The sequence below is a fragment of the Lepisma saccharinum genome, unplaced genomic scaffold, assembly GCF_977018435.1.
Source record: "Lepisma saccharinum unplaced genomic scaffold, izLepSacc3.1 HAP1_SCAFFOLD_463, whole genome shotgun sequence".
Taxonomy (NCBI): Eukaryota; Metazoa; Arthropoda; class Insecta; order Zygentoma; family Lepismatidae; genus Lepisma; species Lepisma saccharinum.
Window position 1 is genome coordinate 206,629 of NW_028143157.1, and position 22,235 is coordinate 228,863.

The window sequence follows — 22,235 nt, forward strand, 5'->3', positions numbered from 1 at the left end:
GTTTGCCTACTTCCGGTCCACTTGTGGCCTATTTCTGGTTTATTTATATTGCATCATGTTTTGCAACAAATTATTAGACGTGTTATATTCTGATTGGCTTATTGTTTCAGATGCTTTCAATGCGGTCTTTGCTTAGGCTATATAAAGAGATTTTGCATTGCATATCAGCCAGTATTGTGAGAGTTGTTGAAGAGTAAGGGTGTGTTGTTGCAGTGCTGCTCATATTTTTTAAACACAAAAATATTGCAGATTTGTATAAATTGAATTACAAATCTATTTGATTTAATATACAGAATTTTTAACAACCTGTCATAGGTTTATTAAGTATAGAGTTTTGATTTGAACCCCAAGAAATTTTATATACATACCAAAGCCAAAAATATTAACACACACACACACACACAAATCACACTGCTGAACCCAACTGATATTTTTTATTAAGCATAGAATTTTGATTTGAACCCCAAGAAATTTTATATAATAAACAACAACAAAAAATGTCAAATCAAAAATATTGTAATCAATGCAAAAAGAATATATCTAGCCCCAATTGGGCTAAGCATCAAAGGAATTGTAATCCAGACAAATGCAGAACTCCCACAAAAATATGCCCTAAATGCCATAGAAAATATAGCATTGAATACTTCACTTATAAACATAAAGGTACTTGCTCTGCACAGTCATCAACATTGCCCCCACAACCATCTACATCTGGTCTGAAAAGGAAGCATGAAACACCTGTTAATGCTGGACCAGCAAAGCAGCCACGCTATGAAACCATCCATAGCAGTTTTAACGGCCAATTAAGGGATCACCGTTTTGTATCAGAGCCAAGATGTGACATTAAGAATTTTTTGAACAGTATAAATCCAGATGTGCAGGCAATTCTAAATGCACAAAATGGCTCTTATAAGCTGTCCCTCAAATTGTTTACACAATATAAGAAGCCAAATGGCACAAAATTTACACAGCCCCACATAACAGAAACTGTACCGGTATATTCAAATGCAAATTCAGACAAAATAATAAGCAGTTTGATAGATCAATTGAATATTAAACACTCTGAATTTGCAGCAAAAGAGTCTGGATGGAGCCTATGCGGATCTCCACACAAGTTATATGTTAATATTTCTGAATTCAGCCCATTACAAGGATCTACATATTTGCCATTACCTGCCAATATTAAAAACAAACAAGCCGTGGTTAATATAAAAAATAATGATGAGAAATGCTTATTGTGGTGTATTTTAGCTGCTTTGTATCCAGTTTCAAGGAATCCTGATAGAATAACTTATTATAAACAACATGAAAATGATTTTGATGAGGCAATGGAGGGTTTAGAATATCCAATGTCTGTTCAGAATATTGATAAATTTGAAAAAAAGGCCAGGAATATCAATGGTAAACAATTATCTATTAATGTATTTACTTGTTCTACTGGCCGTGGCAATTGCTTGATAGCACCTCTCAGAATCAGTGCATTTGATGATGATTCTGCTGTTCCGATTGATCTGCTCTTAATTGAAGAGGATGATACACGCCATTATACTCTGATACATAATCTTGAAGCTTTAGTCAGAACACAACTAGACAAAAATCATAAAATATTCAAGTTGTGCAGAAGATGTTTGTCTGTATTTGATGGTCAAAAAATGGTGAATGGGGTTCGGGAAAAGAATGCAGAAATTGCTAAAAACAAGTTAATTGAGCATCTGAAATACTGTGGCAACCATAAACCTGTTCATATGCTTATGCCTAACCCAAATGAAAATGCCAAATTCAAAAAATTTGAAGCCTTGTTGGAACAGCCAGCATATATAGTCTGTGATTTTGAATCAAATCTCAAACCTCTTGCATTCTGTAGCCCAGATCCTGATGAATATTCAAGTACATCATACCAGTTACATGAACCTTCTAGTTTTTATTATGTGATTGTACAGGATGGTGTTGTTAGTAAAGAAAATTTATACATGGGAGCAGATGCCATCAAAAAATTTGCAGATGAAATAGAAAATGAGTGCCATGACATAGCATCTAATGTCTTATTAAAATCAAAACCTATGTTGCCTTTAACAGAGGAACAGATTGAAGATTTCAACAATGCAGAAAAATGCCCGGTATGTGATTCTGAATTTTCAGATACAAATATCAAGGTGAAACACCATTCCCATACAGATGGTAAATTCTTAATGGCCCTGTGTAGTAGCTGTAATATTAAGATCCAGAGACCAAAATTTGTTCCCATATTTTGCCATGGTGCATCCAATTATGATTTTCATCATTTGATCAGGTACGAGGGGTTTGACAAGCAGAATTTAAATATTTTAGCTGAAAATAATGAAAAATATATTGCTATTAGCAAAATAATTAAAGTTAATGGTGTTCCTATTCACTTAAGATTTCTTGATTCATACAGAATTTTATCGGCTAGCCTGGCTACACTGGCCACTCAATTATCTGATGATCAATTCAAAATCACATGTGCTTTGTTTCCAAATCAGGACCTGAAATTAATTAGGCGGAAGGGTGTATATCCGTATGATTATGTTACAGATTTTTCTAAATTTGATGAGTGTTCTCTGCCACCACAACAAGAGTTTTACAGCAAAATCAGAGGATCTGGAATCACTGATGAAGATTATCACCATGCCCAGTTGATGTGGAACAATTTAAAATGCCAGACATTTGGTGATTATCACAAGGCATATTTAAAACTTGATGTGACCCTCTTAGCTGATATACTGCAGGCATTCAGAAAATCTTCCATGCAAAATTATAAGCTGGATCCAATGTATTTTTACAGTGATCCGGGCCTAGCATGGTCTGCAATGTTTTTAAACACTAAAATGCAATTGGATCTGATCCAGGATCAAGATATGTATCTGTTTATGGAACAATGTATAAGAGGGGGCATGGTGCAATGTTCTCAGAGATATGCCAGAGCAAATAACAAATATATTCCTGATTATGATCCAGCACGGCCATCAAATTATATATTGTATGTGGATGCAAACAGCCTGTATGGTTATGCCATGATGAAAAACTGCCATATGCAGGGCTTGAGTGGGTTGAAGATTTCAACATTGAAGATCTTTATGATTTTGATGACAGTAACTATGGCCTGTTCTTAGAGGTTGATCTGACAATTCCTGATGATTTACACAACACATTTTCTGATCTGCCCTCAATTCCCGAGGTTAAGTGTTCACCTGGCTCTAAACAGAAGAAATTGATGATGACTCTGGAGCCGAAACAGCATTATTTCATATATTACAAAAACCTCCAGTTCCTGATGAATCATGGTGTTCAAGTGACCAAAATTGGCAAAGTTTTGAGGTTCAGGCACTCAAGATGGTTGAAGCCATATATTGATACAAACACAGAGCTTCGAACATCTGCAATGAGCCAATTTGATAAGACCTTGTTTAAATTGATGGTCAATTCAGTGTATGGCAAAACAATTGAAAATGTCAGAAAACATATTGATGTGAAAATAATTACTGACCCCAGCCGGAGCAAAAAATTGATAGCAAAGCCCAACTTCAATTACAGAAGAATTTATGATGAAAATATGGCACTTTTCAACATAAAAAAACAAAGATTAAGTTTGATAAGCCTATTTATGTAGGGGCTGTGATATTGGAATTGGCCAAATTACACATGTTAAAATTGTTTTATAATGTGTTGAAGCCTTTTTATAAGGATCGTGTAAAACTGATGTACATGGACACAGATAGTTTTGTTCTTGATATTCAAACAGAAGATGTTTATCAAGATATAGCACAGCCTGAATTGTTTAAATATTTTGATACCACTAAACATTCAAAAATTAAACACCACAACAGAAAGGTGCCTGGCAAGTTAAAAGATGAGACACTTGGTGATGTTATTGTGGCATTTTCTGGGTTAAGGGCTAAGATGTACAGCTTTGAAACATGTAGTGGCGCTGTTGCCAAAAAGGCCAAGGGCATTGGCAAAGTGACTGTGGACAAAGAACTTGAATTTTAAGATAACAAAAATTGCCTCAAATCATGTAGCACAATCAGAACATCAGAATCCAGAATTCAGAGTGTGGATCACTTGTTGACTAGCAATATTGTAAGAAAAGTGGCTCTGGACCCACATGATGATAAGAGATGCATTTTGTCATGTGGCATACATACTCTACCATGGGGTCATTGTGATTCGAAAAGTGGTAATCAATGCCCAATTACAGAGCATGATTTGAAATAAATAAACATGCCTATGAACTTATTTGGGTTCAAAAAACAGGCTATTATGGACCTGCCAACACCACAACCCTCTTCTGATATGATATCTAAACTAAGTGCTTTGTTAATTATTCATCTGAACAGCATATTTACAGATGTTGATGATGAAACAGGTAAAACATTGTACATATTTAACAATAATTTAAATCATTACCAATTACCTGTAGGTGGTCAATTGCAATTTATTACAACCCCTGAGGGTAATGTCAAGATTTCAGTAGGGAGAAATATTTATAGAATTAAGCACTCAAACATGATTTCTGGCACTGTATATACTGTTTCTGCTGGTGACTGCTTATATATTGAGGTCCCTGGATCATATGACAAGCTTATACCTTTTTTATAGAATTAAGAATTAGATATTCAATAATAAATAACCACTAAAACAAAAATGCCTAATGATATATTTGGCCATACAAGACATGAAGATCACAGTGATGAGATTCTAATGCTTGATGTCAGAGTCAAGAAATTAAGAAGTGATTTACAAGCTTTACAAACCACACTCAATGCCAGTCTTCAACTAGAAATTACAAATTTGCAATCACAATGCATGGACCCTCTTCTTAAAATTGATTCTGAACTCAAATTATTGCTTCAGAAATATACTGATCTGGCAACATTGGATAATTTTCAAAGTTTAGAAGAAGCTGCAGCAGATCTTCAAGCCAAATTTAAGACCCAGGCCACCAACTCTGAGCAAATGAAACAGCAATTGGAAGAGCAGATAACTAATGTCCAGACACAGCTCCAAACAATTGTCAAAAGCATAAAATCACAACAAGATTTTGATCTAGTGATTTCCACTCTAAAGGAACAGATTCAATCACTCCAGATACCTAATCTGGACCCCTTGAACAATGCCATAGCCGAGGTTAAAGAAAAAATTGAGACACTTGAAAATTGTATGAACAACTTGCCATCTTCTGATGCTTTGAGTGCAATAACTCGGAGTGTTGCCAACATTAAGCTGCAACTTGAAACATATGAAGATTTTGGAAAAATTCAAAGTACCATAACCCATCTTGAGGGTACAATAGCAGCAGTGCAAAGTGATTTGACAAAAATGTACAAGAATCTCTAGAATCCCGCCTGCCTGGTATTGTAGACACACTTGTCAGTGTCCAGCAACAGATCACAAAGCTTGAAAACCTCAACACTGAATCTGAGCTATCTCATTTTCATCACTTGATCGATGATATCCAAACAAAACTTGAAATTTTACAACAATCAACACCCACTCAGGCAGATATAGCCCTGCTCCAAAATGCTATGCAAAATGTGGCTGATGCATCTGAATTAAATAATGTGAAATTGGCACTTGAATCTTTGCAAAATACTGTAACAAATCTGCCTACATCACAGGAACTTAAAAATATTAAGAGAGCAGTGAATCGCATATTGAAATCAGAAGATATCAAGAATACCCAGACAGAGATCAAACAACTTACTCAGACAGTGGCCACTCTACCAACTAATCAGCATATTAATGAACTGCATGCCCTGTTTGAGGATATCAGAAGACAGGTCCATGATCTTACTGCTCAAAATTCAAAATTGGCAGTTATTGAAAATTTGCAACAAATTGTAGCTAATATCAAGCAACAGCTAGGGACCATGGAATCCAATCAAGCAAATGCTTTGTCTGTTTTTCCACCCAGCTACAAGAAATTGTGCAACAATACAAGAAACATTTTGTGGACATAAAAATCAAGCCAGGCCATGATGTTGTTAGGACCATCAATGAGCACCTTGAATCTATAACAAGCAGATTGCTTACAGCAGAAAAAGAAATAACCGGCATAATTGAGAATCCAAAACATACAGTAATTCTTGAATTGTACAGCATCCCCAACAAAGAATACGATTCACCATTTACACCAGGTGGCAAAATATATATGCTGTCCCCTGCACAATTTTATTACCAGTTTTTTGTTGGGGACACACTGAGACCAATCAAGATCAAATATTGGCTTCAACCACAGGCACACCACTACCCCACCTTATCAATAACAAATGCTGACAACAAACCAAAAATCACCAGTGTAGAGTTAGAGGATTTTACAGATCCCAATACATTAGAAACATCTTATGCTGAAGATGATGGCTCTCTGGAATTTCATATACAAATAGGAGACAAACTGTATTTAGAAAATCCTGTAGTATCAGCTGCTGAACACCCCATAGTTGCAATATTCTTGTTTTCATATTATGTCTAGACAAATTATTGTTGATGAATTACACAGACAAGCCAGACATAATTATAAGAGACTGCCAGTAGTCACAAAAGGCATAGATGATTTATGGCAGAGCGACTTGATTGAGATGGCAAGTGGACAGCTGAAAAACTTAGACAAAATCAACAAGGGCTACAAGTATCTACTTACTGTAATAGACACATTTTCAAAATTTGCCTGGGCTGTGCCACTCAAATCCAAGACTGGAAAATGTGTTACAGAAGCCTTCAGGACAATCATCAATCAGAGTGGAAGATCACCGCGCTATTTGCAAACAGATAATGGCAAAGAATTTTATAATTCTGTGTTCCAACAATTTATTAAAAGCCAGTCAATACAACATTATTCGAGTTACAGTGATCTCAAAGCCTCAATTGTAGAGAGATTCAACAAAACCCTAAAAAATCTTATGTATAAACAATTTACACTTCAAGGTAATTATAAATGGCTTAATATTCTTCCAGAACTTCTACATAAATATAACAACTCGGTTCATTCCACAATCAACATGAAACCCTCTGAAGTAACTTCATCTGATGAGCAAAAATTGATCAGGACTGTTTATTATCCTAGATACCAGCCAACAACAAGAAAGGCCAAATACAGGGTGGGTGATCAAGTAAGAATCAGCAAATATAAGCACTTATTCAAAAGAGGCTTTACAAGAAACTGGAGCACTGAATTATTTACAGTGGTTCAAGTTAAACCTGGGACCCTTAACACATATATAATAAAAGATCACCGAGGAGAAATTCTCAAAGGCAGCTTCTATGAAGAAGAACTCAGCAAAACTAAACAGCCTGACACATATCTCATAGAAAAAATCATCCGCAGAAAAGGCAACAAGTTATTTGTCAAATGGCTAGGACTTCCAGAACACAGCTGGATCGATGCAGACAAAGTGATAATATGAGCACCTGGGATGTTATAAAGAGGCTGCCAGAACCTGAACAGCAGATTAAGAGAAATGGCAAGTTGCTGCCTGATAATATTAGATGTCTTATTGTTGGGCTATCAGCTTGTGGTAAAACTACACTAATGATTGATAATTTTTTATTGGCACCCAACTGGTTAGACTGGAAAAACAGGCACTTGTATGTTTTCTCTAAGGGAACAATTAAAATATCAGCAGCTGATGAAGCTATATGATTGATTGGATATTGCCACTTTTGAATCAGATGTTAAGCCACTCCATGAATGTCTTGATAACTCTGTTGTTGTGTTTGATGACATTATACTAGATAATCAAAACAAGGTTAGAAATTTCTTTACACAGGGCCGACACAAAAACATTGATTGCTTCTACCTGGCACAGACTTTTTCAAAAATACCGAAGCAGCTGATCCGAGACAACAGCAATTTTATATGTGTGTTTCATCAAGATCATACCAACCTCAAACACATACATGATGAATATGTAGGTGGGGACTTGAGCTACAATGATTTTTCCAAGTTTTGCAGTAGGTGCTGGAATCAAAACAGTTATGGGTTTGTCACAATTGATATGACAAGAAAACCCAATAGTGGCAAATACAGATATAAAATCAACAATTTTCTAGACATTGAAACATATATAAATAACCATGAAAAGGCCAATCATTGATGATCTTAAATTAAGAGATTATCTTGTAAAAAGATTTAAGGGATGGAAATCAGAGAACCGAGGAATTTATGAACAACACAAACAAACAGAACAGCCTATTATTGATGCTATTAGTGAATTAGGTAAAAATATCAAAACTGTTACAGAGCAAGATCAAAATTTGATCACAGAGCTTGTACCTGTAGCTGCAAGGAACATATTAGATTATCCAATCACCCCACTTTCTAGTATTCATACACCTAGTCCTGTTGCTCCTCGAAGAATTGAAGCTACTCTGGATCCTATTGAATTGGGTCTTCTTGCTCAAAAATATTTAAGCACACCTAAAGACAACAAAGATGAGGTCTTTGGCTTATATGCTGACACAGAGCGTAGCATCATACATAGAATTGGCAATTTCAGAGTAACATTTATGGGAGATGATCTAATTGTATATTCAGAATCTCATCTTGGAGAAAAAGGTGGTTTTGTTAAATATCCCGGGACACCTGGGTTGTGGGAACTGATGACTCGGAAAAGGCCTGGCAACCAAACAGATCAAGACTATGAGCACTACAAAGAAATATTAATAAAATCAGATGCTCTATACCAGAACAATGATCCCACACAAAAAAGAGTCAAGTCTAGCAGTGGAGCAAAATACAATAATTTAATCAAGCCCATATGGTCACAGATCAAGACTGGCAGTGGAATCAAACAATACAACACCCTGCCTAAAGAATTTGTGTGGGTTGATGATGTCAGGAAACTTGTAGATAGGTTATTGGTGATAGCTGGGGAGGAAAATGCTGGCAACCACAATTTTTACAATGAAAAGGTTGGAATTATGGACATGATAAGTACAAAATTGTCTAATTTTATAGTGAATGACACTAAGGGGATTGGGTATCTTATAAAAATTATTAATACTCTACCCCCTCAATTTTGGAATATTTCTGAGGGTCGGGGGTTGGTTAATGACATTATAAACAAGCTGCCATTTGAACTACATATTCCAGGCTATCAGTATTGTGGTCCCGGTACAAAATTGGAGCATAGATTAAACAGAGGTGATCCTGGTGTTAATCCCCTAGATGCTGCTTGTAGAGACCATGACATAGCATATAACACACATTCTGATCTTGACAAGAGACATGTTGCAGACAAAAAATTAGAAGAGGCTGCATTTGGTAGATTTGTAAGCAAAGATGCTTCTTTAAGTGAGAGAATAGCAGCATTGGGAACCACCATAGCTATGAACACCAAACAAAAACTGGGGTGGGGGCTGTGAATATGTATATAATAAACCTACAATGAAGGCCAAGGGTGTTATGTATCAAATAACTTATGCAGGTCTTAAATCTCTTAAAACTATTGATAGCCTTTTAACCAAAAAGCAGCGCAAGAAAAAAAGCTCTTGTCTTGCAAAGGGCCATGGTATGAAATTGTTGCTTAGTACCCCCCAATTAAAAAAAATTACAACAATCTAGAAAAAAATCACATGTGGGGGGTTTCATATTTACTATCCCGGCCATCTTAGCAGCACTTGGGGCTGTTGGGAGCTTGGCTGGGGGATCAGCTGCCATAGTAAAAACAGTAATAGATGCCAAGAAAAATAAGGCAGAATTAGATGAATTGAAGCGCCATAACCTGGCCATGGAGAAACAAGGCAAAGGTGTTAAGAGAGCTATTAATAAGTTTTAAAAAAACAAGAGCCGCTTACAAACCAAGATATTGAAGCTTTAATCAAGCCACTGGGCATCAAAAATTTTAGAGGTATGTTCATGTCTGATTCTTTACCAGAACAACCACTCAACAAAGAGTGTGGCATTGTTAATTTGGATAAGTACAAAAATATGGGCACTCACTGGATTTGTTATCTTAAATATTTAAAAAATGAGGCATTTGTGTTTGATTCATTTGGAGGTATTCCACCTGAAAATTTAGTAAAATATCTAAAATCAGCTAATCTTTATTACAAAAATGCCCGTGTTCAAAACTTCAAAGATGTTAATTGTGGACATTTGTGTTTATCTGTTCTCAGATATATGTCTCAAATAAATAAACCATCAATTGAAAATTTTCAAAAAGGCTTGTGGTATCTGAAACATCATGGGGGTATTCCATCTCACCAGCCAAAATTCAATATTGAAACTCAAATTACATGATGATATAGTGTATCCCAAAACAATATCTCTCAGAGCATTTTATGGCATGTACTTGATCCCTAATATTACACATCACAACAACAAAATTGCAGTAGGGGATCAAAAAATTGTCATCACTCCAGGGCAATATAATCTGTCCACTTTAAATGCTCAATTACCCAGAGGTATAGTTTTAACTCAAAATTCTGTCACTCACAGAGTAGAGATTGTATCTGCTACAGAAACAGTGGATCTGGGTACTATAGGAGAGCTGTTAGGCTTTGAGAACAACACAAAACTTGAACCAGCCATCAAACACACTGCTATTAATATACCTAAATTCTTAGCCACAGAGACTCTGAATATTCACTGTAATGTGGCCGAGGGTATGATCACCAAATCAAATGGCATAGGCACTCACAAACAAACTGGCATCATTGCAACATTCAAACCTAACTCTGAATTTATCGAGCCAATCATCTACACTCCATCCCCAACATTATATTTTCCTGTGTGCCATAATAGAATAGATTATATTGAATTGATGGTCACTAATGAAAAAGAAGAATTAGTTGATTTTGCTGGAGCCACAACAACTGCAATCATAGAGATTAATATTTAAATAAAAATACATACAAAAAAAATGGAAAATATTGAGAGTTATGAGCTACAATCATTCCCCCCAAACAGGAGGACATTTGCAAATTTAAATCAACCCAACACAGAGATTGAGGTTGATCTTGATGTAGGGGATGGCTTTATACACCCCCACAGAGCAGATCTATACATCAAATTTGATGTTGTAAAGCTCGATGGAACAGATTATCCGGCAAATTCAAATATAAGATTGGTAGACAATTTTGTGCCGCATCTGTTCTCTGAAATTGAGATCAGAAAGCATGGTGTTGTTATAAACAGAGTGGATTATCCCGGCATTACCTCCACAGCTTTGGCCACACTAAAATTATCCAAAACCGAGGCTTCTTACTAGAAAATAGGTGGATTTGAGGCTGGTGATAAAATATTATCCAAGAGCCACAGTGCTGTTCCCAATGCGCCTGTTGCCAGGATTCTTCTCAGATTACAAAGATATTATGTGGAAGGGTGGTTTAAGAATCACATTTAGAAGAGCTGCCAATGATAATAATGATTTGATGAGGTACAGTACATTAAACTCTACAGGGGAAGCTCTGCCTAATACCCTACCTGATGAAGGCAAATGCATTATTCAGACTATGGAGCTAAGAATCCCAGTTGTTGAATATGAAGCCAGTTATGCTCTTAAATACAAAGCAGATATAATAAAAAATCCACAAGTACCTTTACAATTTTATACATATCAATGTGTACAGAAGCCTGCCGCTGGTACTTATTATGAGTTTGATGCTACAAATTCATTCTCCAGTATACAATATGACATGCCGGATTTTGTGGTGGTACTGTTTCAGACTGGAAGACACAATAATCAGGAAAAAAAAATTCAAGTAGATTTGATAACTGCAACATCAAGAACATATATCTTAAAAATGGCAGAAATGAGGTATTTCCTAGAGAAAATTATAATTTAGACATGTCCAAGGATGATTTCCTTAAATTATATGAAGCATTTACAGCATACAAAAGGGTCACTACTGGCAATACTGACATGTATTACACACCAGATGAATTCAAAGCACAGAGACCCATGTTTGTCATCAACACTTCAAAAAGGAAACAAGTTGTGGTTAATGACAGGACAAACATTAAAATTATCTGTGAATTCCACGATACACTCCCTGATGACACCATATGTAGTGTTATTCTCATAGGGGAAAAATCATATGTTTATGATGTAAGAAATGAGAGAGTCACAGAGCAATTCTAGAAGATTTTTGCACAATGCATTATCTTAATACTAGATATACAAGTTGAGCCTGGTGCCCAATTGAACTTAAACCGGAAGTAAATATGTGTGTGTGTGTGTGTGTGTGTGTGTGTGTGTGTGTGTGTGTGTGTGTGTGTGTGTGTGTGTGTGTTAATACGTTTGGCCTAGTTTTAAGTGTAGCCAAAAAAAATATCAAGAGGGGCATATTTTTAACAAATTTATGGACAACAATCTCACAGAAGTGCCTTTTATAAGTGTAGGCAAATCAATCTGAGGGGGGTCATACTTTCACGGGAAATTACCGAGGGCATTTTTACAAAAATCTTGGATTAGACAGGGTTCCACACTTGAGCAAAAAGCTCATATGGGCATGTTGAGCTTGTTTTAATTGTAGGCAAATCTGCCTGAGGGGGGTTCATACTTTATCGAGCCAGTAGTAGTATCAATTACACTACTTTTTTTTTCTGCTGCAAGCAATCTGCTTGTTACAGATTCAAGGTGCTCATTGATGGTCCTAACAACATCATCATGGCCTGGCTTGATCTTTATGTCCACAACAAGTTTCTTGTATTGTTGCACAATCTCTTGAAGCTGGGTGGCAAAAACAGACAGAGCATTTGCTTGATTGGATTCCATGGTCCCTAGCTGTTGCTTGATATTAGCTACAATTTGTTGCAAATTTTCAATAACTGCCAATTTTGAATTTTGAGCAGTAAGATCATGGACCTGTCTTCTGATATCCTCAAACAGGGCATGCAGTTCATTAATATGTTGATTAGTTGGTAGAGTGGCCACTGTCTGAGTAAGTTGTTTGATCTCTGTCTGGATATTCTTGATATCTTCTGATTTCAATATGCGATTCACTGCTCTCTTAATATTTTTAAGTTCCTGTGATGTAGGCAGATTTGTTACAGTATTTTGCAAAGATTCAAGTGCCAATTTCACATTATTTAATTCAGATGCATCAGCCACATTTTGCATAGCATTTTGGAGCAGGGCTATATCTGCCTGAGTTGGTGTTGATTGTTGTAAAATTTCAAGTTTTGTTTGGATATCATCGATCAAGTGATGAAAATGAGATAGCTCAGATTCAGTGTTGAGGTTTTCAAGCTTTGTGATCTGTTGCTGGACACTGACAAGTGTGTCTACAATACCAGGCAGGCGGGATTCTAGAGATTCTTGTACATTTTTGTCAAATCACTTTGCACTGCTGCTATTGTACCCTCAAGATGGGTTATGGTACTTTGAATTTTTCCAAAATCTTCATATGTTTCAAGTTGCAGCTTAATGTTGGCAACACTCCGAGTTATTGCACTCAAAGCATCAGAAGATGGCAAGTTGTTCATACAATTTTCAAGTGTCTCAATTTTTTCTTTAACCTCGGCTATGGCATTGTTCAAGGGGTCCAGATTAGGTATCTGGAGTGATTGAATCTGTTCTTTTAGAGTGGAAATCACTAGATCAAAATCTTCTTGTGATTTTATGCTTTTGACAATTGTTTGGAGCTGAGTCTGGACATTATTTATCTGCTCTTCCAATTGCTGTTTCAATTGCTCAGAGTTGGTGGCCTGGGTCTTAAATTCCGCTTGAAGAGCTGCTACAGCCTCTTCTAAACTTTGAAAATTATCTAATGTGGCCAAATCAGTATATTTCTGAAGCAGCAATTTGAGTTCAGAATCAATTTTAAGAAGAGGGTCCATGCATTGTGATTGCAAATTTGTAATTTCTAGTTGAAGACTGGCATTGAGTGTGGTTTGTAAAGCTTGTAAATCACTTCTTAATTTCTTGACTCTGACATCAAGCATCAGAATCTCATCACTGTGATCTTCATGTCTTGTATGGCCAAATATATCATTAGGCATTTTTGTTTTAGTGGTTATTTATTATTGAATATCTAATTCTTAATTCTATAAAAAAGGTATAAGCTTGTCATATGATCCAGGGACCTCAATATATAAGCAGTCACCAGCAGAAACAGTATATACAGTGCCAGAAATCATGTTTGAGTGCTTAATTCTATAAATATTTCTCCCTACTGAAATCTTGACATTACCCTCAGGGGTTGTAATAAATTGCAATTGACCACCTACAGGTAATTGGTAATGATTTAAATTATTGTTAAATATGTACAATGTTTTACCTGTTTCATCATCAACATCTGTAAGTATGCTGTTCAGATGAATAATTAACAAAGCACTTAGTTTAGATATTATATCAGAAGAGGGTTGTGGTGTTGGCAGGTCCATAATAGCCTGTTTTTTGAACCCAAATAAGTTCATAGGCATGTTTATTTATTTCAAATCATGCTCTGTAATTGGGCATTGATTACCACTTTTCAAATCACAATGAACCTATGGTAGAGTATGTATGCCACATGATAAAATGCATCTCTTATCATCATGTGGGTCCAGAGCCACTTTTCTTACAATATTTGTAGTCAACAAGTGATCCACACTCTGAATTCTGGATTCTGATGTTCTGATTGTGCTACATGATTTGAGGCAATTTTTGTAATCTTCAAATTCAAGCTCTTTGTCTACAGTCACTCTGCCAATGCCCTTGGCCTTTTTTTGCAACAGCGCCACTACATGTTTCAAAACTGTACATCTTGGCTCTTAACCCAGCAAATGCCACAATAACATCACCAAGTGTCTCATCTTTTAACTTGCCAGGCACCTTTCTGTTGTGGTGTTTAATTTTTGAATGTTCAGTGGTATCAAAATATTTAAACAATTCAGGCTGTGCTATATCTTGATAAACATCTTCTGTTTGAATATCAAGAACAAAACTATCTGTGTCCATGTACATCAGTTTTACACGATCCTTATAAAAAGGCTTCAACACATTATAAAACAATTTTAACATGTGTAATTTGGCCAATTCCAATATCACAGCCCCTACATAAATAGGCTTATCAAACTTAATCTTTGTTTTTTCATGTTGAAAAGTGCCATATTCTCATCATAAATTCTTCTGTAATTGAAGTTGGGCTTTGCAATCAATTTTTTGCTCCGGCTGGGGTCAGTAATTAATTTAACATCAATATGTTTTCTGACATTTTCAATTGTTTTGCCATACACTGAATTGACCATCAATTTAAACAAGGTCTTATCAAATTGGCTCATTGCAGATGTTCGAAGCTCTGTGTTTGTATCAATATATGGCTTCAACCATCTTGAGTGCCTGAACCTCAAAACTTTTCCAACTTGGGTCACTTGAACACCATGATGCATCAGGAACTGGAGGTTTTTGTAATATAAGACATAATTCTGTTTCGGCTCTAGAGTCATCATCAATTTCTTCTGTTTAGAGCCAGGTGAACACTTAACCTCGGGAATTGGGGGCAGATCAGAAAATGTGTTGTGTAAATCATCAGGAATTGTCAGATCAACCTCTAAGAACAGGCCATAGTTGCTGTCATCAAAATCATGGAGATCTTCAATATTGAAATCTTCAACGCACTCAAGCCCTGCATATGGCAATTTATCCATCATAGCATAACCATAGAGGCTGTTGGCATCTACATACAGTATATAATTTGATGGCAGTGCTGGATCATAATCAGGAATATATTTGTTATTTGCTCTGGCATATCTCTGAGAGCATTGCACCATGCCCCCTCTTATACATTGTTCCATAAACAGATACATATCTTGATCCTGGATCAGATCCAACTGCATTTTAGTGTTCAAAAACATTGCAGACCATGCTAGGCCCGGAGCACTGTAAAAATACATTGGATCCAGCTTATAATTTTGCATGGAAGATTTTCTAAATGCCTGAAGTATATCAGCTAATAGAGTGACATCAAGTTTTAAATAAGCCTTGTGATAATCACCAAATGTCTGGCATTTTAAATTGTTCCACATCAACTGGGCATGGTGATAATCTTCATCAGTGATTCCAGATCCTCTGATTTTGCTGTAAAACTCTTGTTGTGGTGGCAGAGAACACTCATCAAATTTAGAAAAATCTGTAACATAATCATATGGATATACACCCTTCCGCCTAATTAATTTCAGGTCCTGATTTGGAAACGAAGCACATGTGATTTTGAATTGATCATCAGATAATTGAGTGGCCAGTGTAGCCGGGCTAGCCGATAAAATTCTGTATGAATCAAGAAATCTTAAGTGAATAGGAACACCATTAACTTTAATTATTTTGCTAATGGCAATATATTTTTCATTATTTTCAGCTAAAATATTTAAATTCTGCTTGTCAAACCCCTCGTACCTGATCAGATGATGAAAATCATAATTGGATGCACCATGGCAAAATATGGGGACAAATTTTGGTCTCTGGATCTTAAAATTACAGCTATTACACAGGGCCATTAAGAATTTACCATCTGTATGGGAATGGTGATAAACCTTGATATTTGCATCTGAAAATTTAGAATTACATACTGGGCATTTTTCTGCATTGTTGAAATCTTCAATCTGATCCTTTGTTAAAGGCAACATGGGTTTTGATTTTAATAAGACATTAGATGCTATGCAACGGCACTCATTATCTATTCTATCTGCAAATTCTTTGATGGCATCTGCTCCCATGTATAAATCTTCTTTACTAACAACCCCATCCTGTACAACCACATAATAAAAACTAGAAGGTTCATGTAGCTGGTATGATGTAATTGAAGGTTCATCAGGATCTGCGCTACAGAATGCAAGAGGTTTGAGATTTGATTCAAAATCACAGACTATATATGCTGGGTGTTCCAACAAGGCTTCAAATTCTTTGAATTTGGCATTTTCATTTGGGTTAGGCATAAGCATATGAACAGGTTTATGGTTGCCACAGTATTTCAGATGCTCAATTAACTTGTTTTTAGCAATTTCTGCATTCTCTTCACAAACACCATTCACCATTTTTCTACCATCAAATACAATTAAACATCTTCTGCACAACTTGAATATTGTATTGGATTTGTCTAGTTGTTTTCTGACTAAAGCTTCAAGATTATGTATCAGAGTGTAATGATATGTGCCATCCCCTTCAATTAAGAGCAGATCAATCGGAACAGCAGAATCATCATCAAATGTACTGATTCTGAGAGGTGCTATCAAGCAATTGCCACGGCCAGTAGAACAAGTAAATACATTAATAGATAATTGTTTACCATTGATATCCCTGGCCTTTTTTTCAAATTTATCAATATTCTGAACAGACATTCGATATTCTAAGCCCTTCATTGCTTCATCAAAATTGTGTTCATGCTGTTTATAATAACTTATTCTCTCAGGATTCCTTAAAACTGGAAACAAAGCAGCTAAAATACACCACAAAAAGCATTTCTCATCATTATTTTCTATGTTAACCACGGCTCTTTTGTTTTTAATATTGGCAGGTAATGGCAGATATGTAGATCCTTGTAATGGGCTGAATTCAGAAATATTAACATAGAGCTTGTGTGGAGAACCGCATAGGCTCCATCCAGACTCTTTTGCTCCAAATTCAGTGTGTTTAATATTCAATTGATCTATCAAACTGCTTATTATTTTGTCTGAATTTGCATTTGAATATACCGGTACAGTTTCTGTTATGTGGGGCTGTGTAAATTTTGTGCCATTTGGCTTCTTATATTGTGTAAACAATTTGAGGGACAGCTTATAAGAGCCATTTTGTGCATTTAGAATTGCCTGCACATCAGAATTTATACTGTTCAAAAAATTCTTAATATCACATTTTGGCTCTGATACAAACCGGTAATCCCTAAGTTGGCCATTAAAACTGCTATGGATAGGTGGTGCATAGCGTGGCTGCTTTGCCGGTCCAGCATTAACAGGTGTTTCATGCTTCCTTTTCAGACCAGATGTAGATGGTTGTGGGGGCAATGTTGATGACTGTGCAGAACAAGAGCCTACATGTCTATTGAAATATGCCTTGCTAAATATTTTATGGCATTTGGGGCATATTTTTGTGGGAGTTCTATATTTGCCTGGGTCACAATTTTTTTGGTGCCTAGCAAAATTGGGGCTGGATATATTTTTATTACACTGATTGCAATATTTTTGATTTGGCATTTTTTGTTGTTGGTTTATTATATAAGATTTCCTGGGGTTCAATTCAAAATTTTGTACTTAATATATATATATATATATATATATATATATATATATATATATTGTTCAGCTGTGTGCTTTGTATATTTCTTGTGTATATTTAATATGTTAATATTATTAATTTTTATTCTCGGTTTATTATACAATTTTTTTTGGGTTTTAAATCAAAACTCTATGCTTATTATGACAGGTTGTAAAGCTAATAGCCTACAAGTGGAAAAAGAGAATTAATATTGATCTACACTGACCTTCCGCAAATGCCTGCACAGACATGCATGTCCTAGAAAGGCAATGACCTAGCACTGTGTTATGTATTGATTTTTGAATAACAGGATGGGACAGATATAAGCCTGACTCTAAATAAGAGTGGATTACAACAAACAAGCTGGATGCAACAAATATCAGATTTTTTATACAAAATATAAGCCCTTTTTGTTCAATATACCAGAAATATATTTAATATGAATAATAAGAAATATTATATATTAAACCAAACAGGCCTGTAAGTATGAGAAGCACTGTAACAACACATCTGTACTCCTCAGCCACTCTCACAATACTGGCTGATATGTAATGCAAAATCTCTTTATATACCCTAAGCATGGATTAAAACAACTGAAACAACAAAGCAATCAGAATATAACACATCATCACATTATGTCATAATTAACCAATCAGAAAACAACACATGCATAATATTGGATAATAATTTGTTGTACAGCATGATGCAATAGAAATAAACCAGAAGTAAGCATGTGTGTGTGTGGGTGGGTGTGTGTGTGTATGTGTGTGTGTGTGGGTGTGTGTTTTATGAGGATTTTGGCTTAATTTCAAGTGTATCCAAAACAATATCAAGAAGGGGCATATTTTTTAACAAGCTTATGGACAACAATCTGGCTGATGCAACTTTTGTAAGTATGGGCAAATCAATCTGAGGGGGCTCATCATTTGTACACTGTAGTTTCGGGAAATTCCCGAGGGCATTTTTACAAAAATCTTGGATTAGACAGGGTGCTACACTTGAGCAAAAAGCTCATATGCTCATCTTGAGCAAGGTTTAAGTGTAGCCAAATCTGCCTGCGGGGGGTTCATCATTTGTTGAGTTTATAATACCACAAATCATACTACTAACAAGCAAGAAAAACTAGTTCATTTGATTGGTTTATTTTTCTACTAAAGGATGTATTGTTGCTAGCACCGAGGCTGGCAGTACTGGAACGACGTGGTTCAGTTTCCATGACGGAATACTTTTCATTATAAATATGGTATCTCGTTAATATGTAATCTTACAAATTCTTAAAAATCAGACAACTGTTTATTCAGGGGAATTCGTGATTGGAATGGTAATTTCGAAGCAACGAAAACATCTTTGAGATCTCTGCTAATATGTAGGACGACTACCAACATCATGAAGTTTGGACGTTATGTTGGCACTTATAACATTCTACGCCATGTCCAGAACGAATGCAGTGCACGCGAAAAGGGAACGAGGCTCTGGAAGCAAAGGGAGTCAGTCCGATTTCCATATTTGAAACCGAGAGCGAGGTGCCGTTCCTTAGGTTCCAAATCAGGACGGTTGGCAACGTCAACTCTCTTGAAAGATTATATATTGAATATTCCGAAACTTTCTTCTCTGATCTGATTGGGTCTTGTAGGCAGGCAGAAAGAAAACAGATCGTCCATCTGGTCTGTCCTTTCCGACTGGGTCAGGCAATTTCTTGGCGAACTAAACTCCTCACGGGATCGCAGCTCTCAACAAGTTTATCACGAAACAATCCTCCCAAAAAACCGACCGAACTTAACATTACGAAAAGGTACATTTATTGTTATCCATTTATTTTTCAGGGACGGCGCGAACGCAGTCCCTACTAACAAAAATTACGAGCCCGAGATATCCACGTTTGGGATATTCGCGGGGGTCAGCCCAACCGAAGTGCAATGGAAGAGCCTCACCCCGGGGGAACCGCCTTGCTGATCACGGTAGCCCCTACGCCAGGTAAGTATGCCTCGACCAGAAACCTCTCACATCCTACTCTATCCTCTCAACAAACTCCCATCGAGTGTTTCCACATATCTCAAAGTCTTTCACAACTTGTCAGTGATAACTTATAATTGCTATGCACACTTTACACAGACAATATATCTACAAATAAATATGTTTAACTTATCTTCACAAGTAAAATTTGAACGACCTTTTTAAGGGAGGAAAACAAGCTACTCCTTGTGCTGCCATCTATTGAGAAACGTTTACTTACTCCAACATTCTCCACACTACGTTCAACTTTCACATACGAATGTTGCTGGCTGGCTTTCTCGATTTCTGTCCCCTTCAGCGTCATGTCAATCACGTGACATACGTTTTGGTTCAGGGATCACGTACAGTTCGATTATTGCAGGTCCGAAACCAACCTTCTCCCATTCACGCTCGAAAATAGGATGGGTTCCACTCGTCTGGTCTTAAAGAATGGAAATTTCCTCGTCAAAAAAGGAAAGAAAGTAGACTGATGGCGACAGAAATGCTTTGGGTTTTCTTCACGCAATTTGTCGTTTATCAGGAACGTTAAGGGAGGAAATGCGAGAGGGATGTACCGTACCGAGAAGACCTACCGCGTCTATATATATCTATAGACTTATATGTGTCTTCAGTTGCAATTACCTGTCATCTTATCAATCACATCTCAATTTGCACTTGTCGGTCTCTTTTCGGGTTGCTTGTCCTCCAAGACAAATCTCGGGTCTTCCCGATGGCCTACTGCTACCGCTGTATTGGATTCACTCACTCCAAGTGGAGCCACATTTGACTGTCTTTCGGTTCCACTCCAAACTGTACGTCCAGTCCCGATTAGCCTACCAGACAATAAATTCGACTTCAACTTTGAAAAACTTATGGACAACGAAAAAATCTCTCTTCTTGTGCCTATTACATGCAAAAATGTCAAATCAAAAACCTTCGCTACAAATAGTGCTCGGTGGGAGGGGGGACGCGAGGATGACAAAATTCTCCTATGCAATGTCTCATTTTCACCACGTCACATCTAAAAATGACACCTCCTCCACGGTTTCTTTAAACATTCTCCCAGACACAATTTTTCACTTCAAGCGCATGGTTAAAAACAAAACAAAAACATAAGTTTCTATCTAAACAGCATATGTAACTCATGTATAAAGGTGCCGGAACACTGCCTGCTTGCTATGCTTCAAACAAGTCGCACTCTAAAGCTGTTATCGTCTATTAATCGAGGGGTCAGGGGAACGATACTCGGTCGAGACACATAATGGCTCGGATCCCACTCTAAACTGTAGGTCCGGTCCAAGTTAACCTATCTGTGCATAAAACTGGAATATTTACATCACAAACTCAAAAACACGGTTTAGCAGAAATTTTCACATAAATGTGCATCCGAATTTACTAAAAATTTTACCCATCATTTGAAGCTCCCTGTGTTCGAGTCTTGACCTAGGCATGTTGTTGTGAGCCGTACGAGTGTCCTTTCATCACGTACTTATAATTCATTCATCCTTGTCGTCGCAATTAGTAAATATGAAAGGAAAGCGACGTAAATGCAAAATACAATATTTACGTAGCATTTAGAGGAATTGTCGTTAACCACTCATTCTTATCCTGTCACTTGCGATCATTTTTAGCATAAATAAGCTAGCGTATTTGTCAAATCTCTTCGAATGTAAGCACAACTTTTTAAAATGTTCACGCCTTCAACGGGCGGTGAAGGGGAAGCCAATATTAATACATAAAATGTCCAATTTGAATTTGGAAACATAAGTATTATGTATTCAACAAGCAAGAAAAACTAGTTCATTTGATTGGTTTATTTTTCTACTAAAGGATGTATTGTTGCTAGCACCGAGGCTGGCAGTACTGGAACGACGTGGTTCAGTTTCCATGACGGAATACTTTTCATTATAAATATGGTATCTCGTTAATATGTAATCTTACAAATTCTTAAAAATCAGACAACTGTTTATTCAGGGGAATTCGTGATTGGAATGGTAATTTCGAAGCAACGAAAACATCTTTGAGATCTCTGCTAATATGTAGGACGACTAC

General features: G+C 36.4%; 1 non-coding gene across 1 annotated transcript; it reads right to left on the reverse strand.

Moving 5' to 3' along the window:
- Positions 1–20,010: 20,010 nt before the first annotated feature.
- On the reverse strand, positions 20,011–20,173 carry LOC145982922 (U1 spliceosomal RNA). Its single transcript, XR_014441201.1, has one exon. It is a non-coding gene; the product is annotated as a U1 spliceosomal RNA (small nuclear RNA).
- Between the last annotated feature and the right edge of the window lie 2,062 nt (positions 20,174–22,235).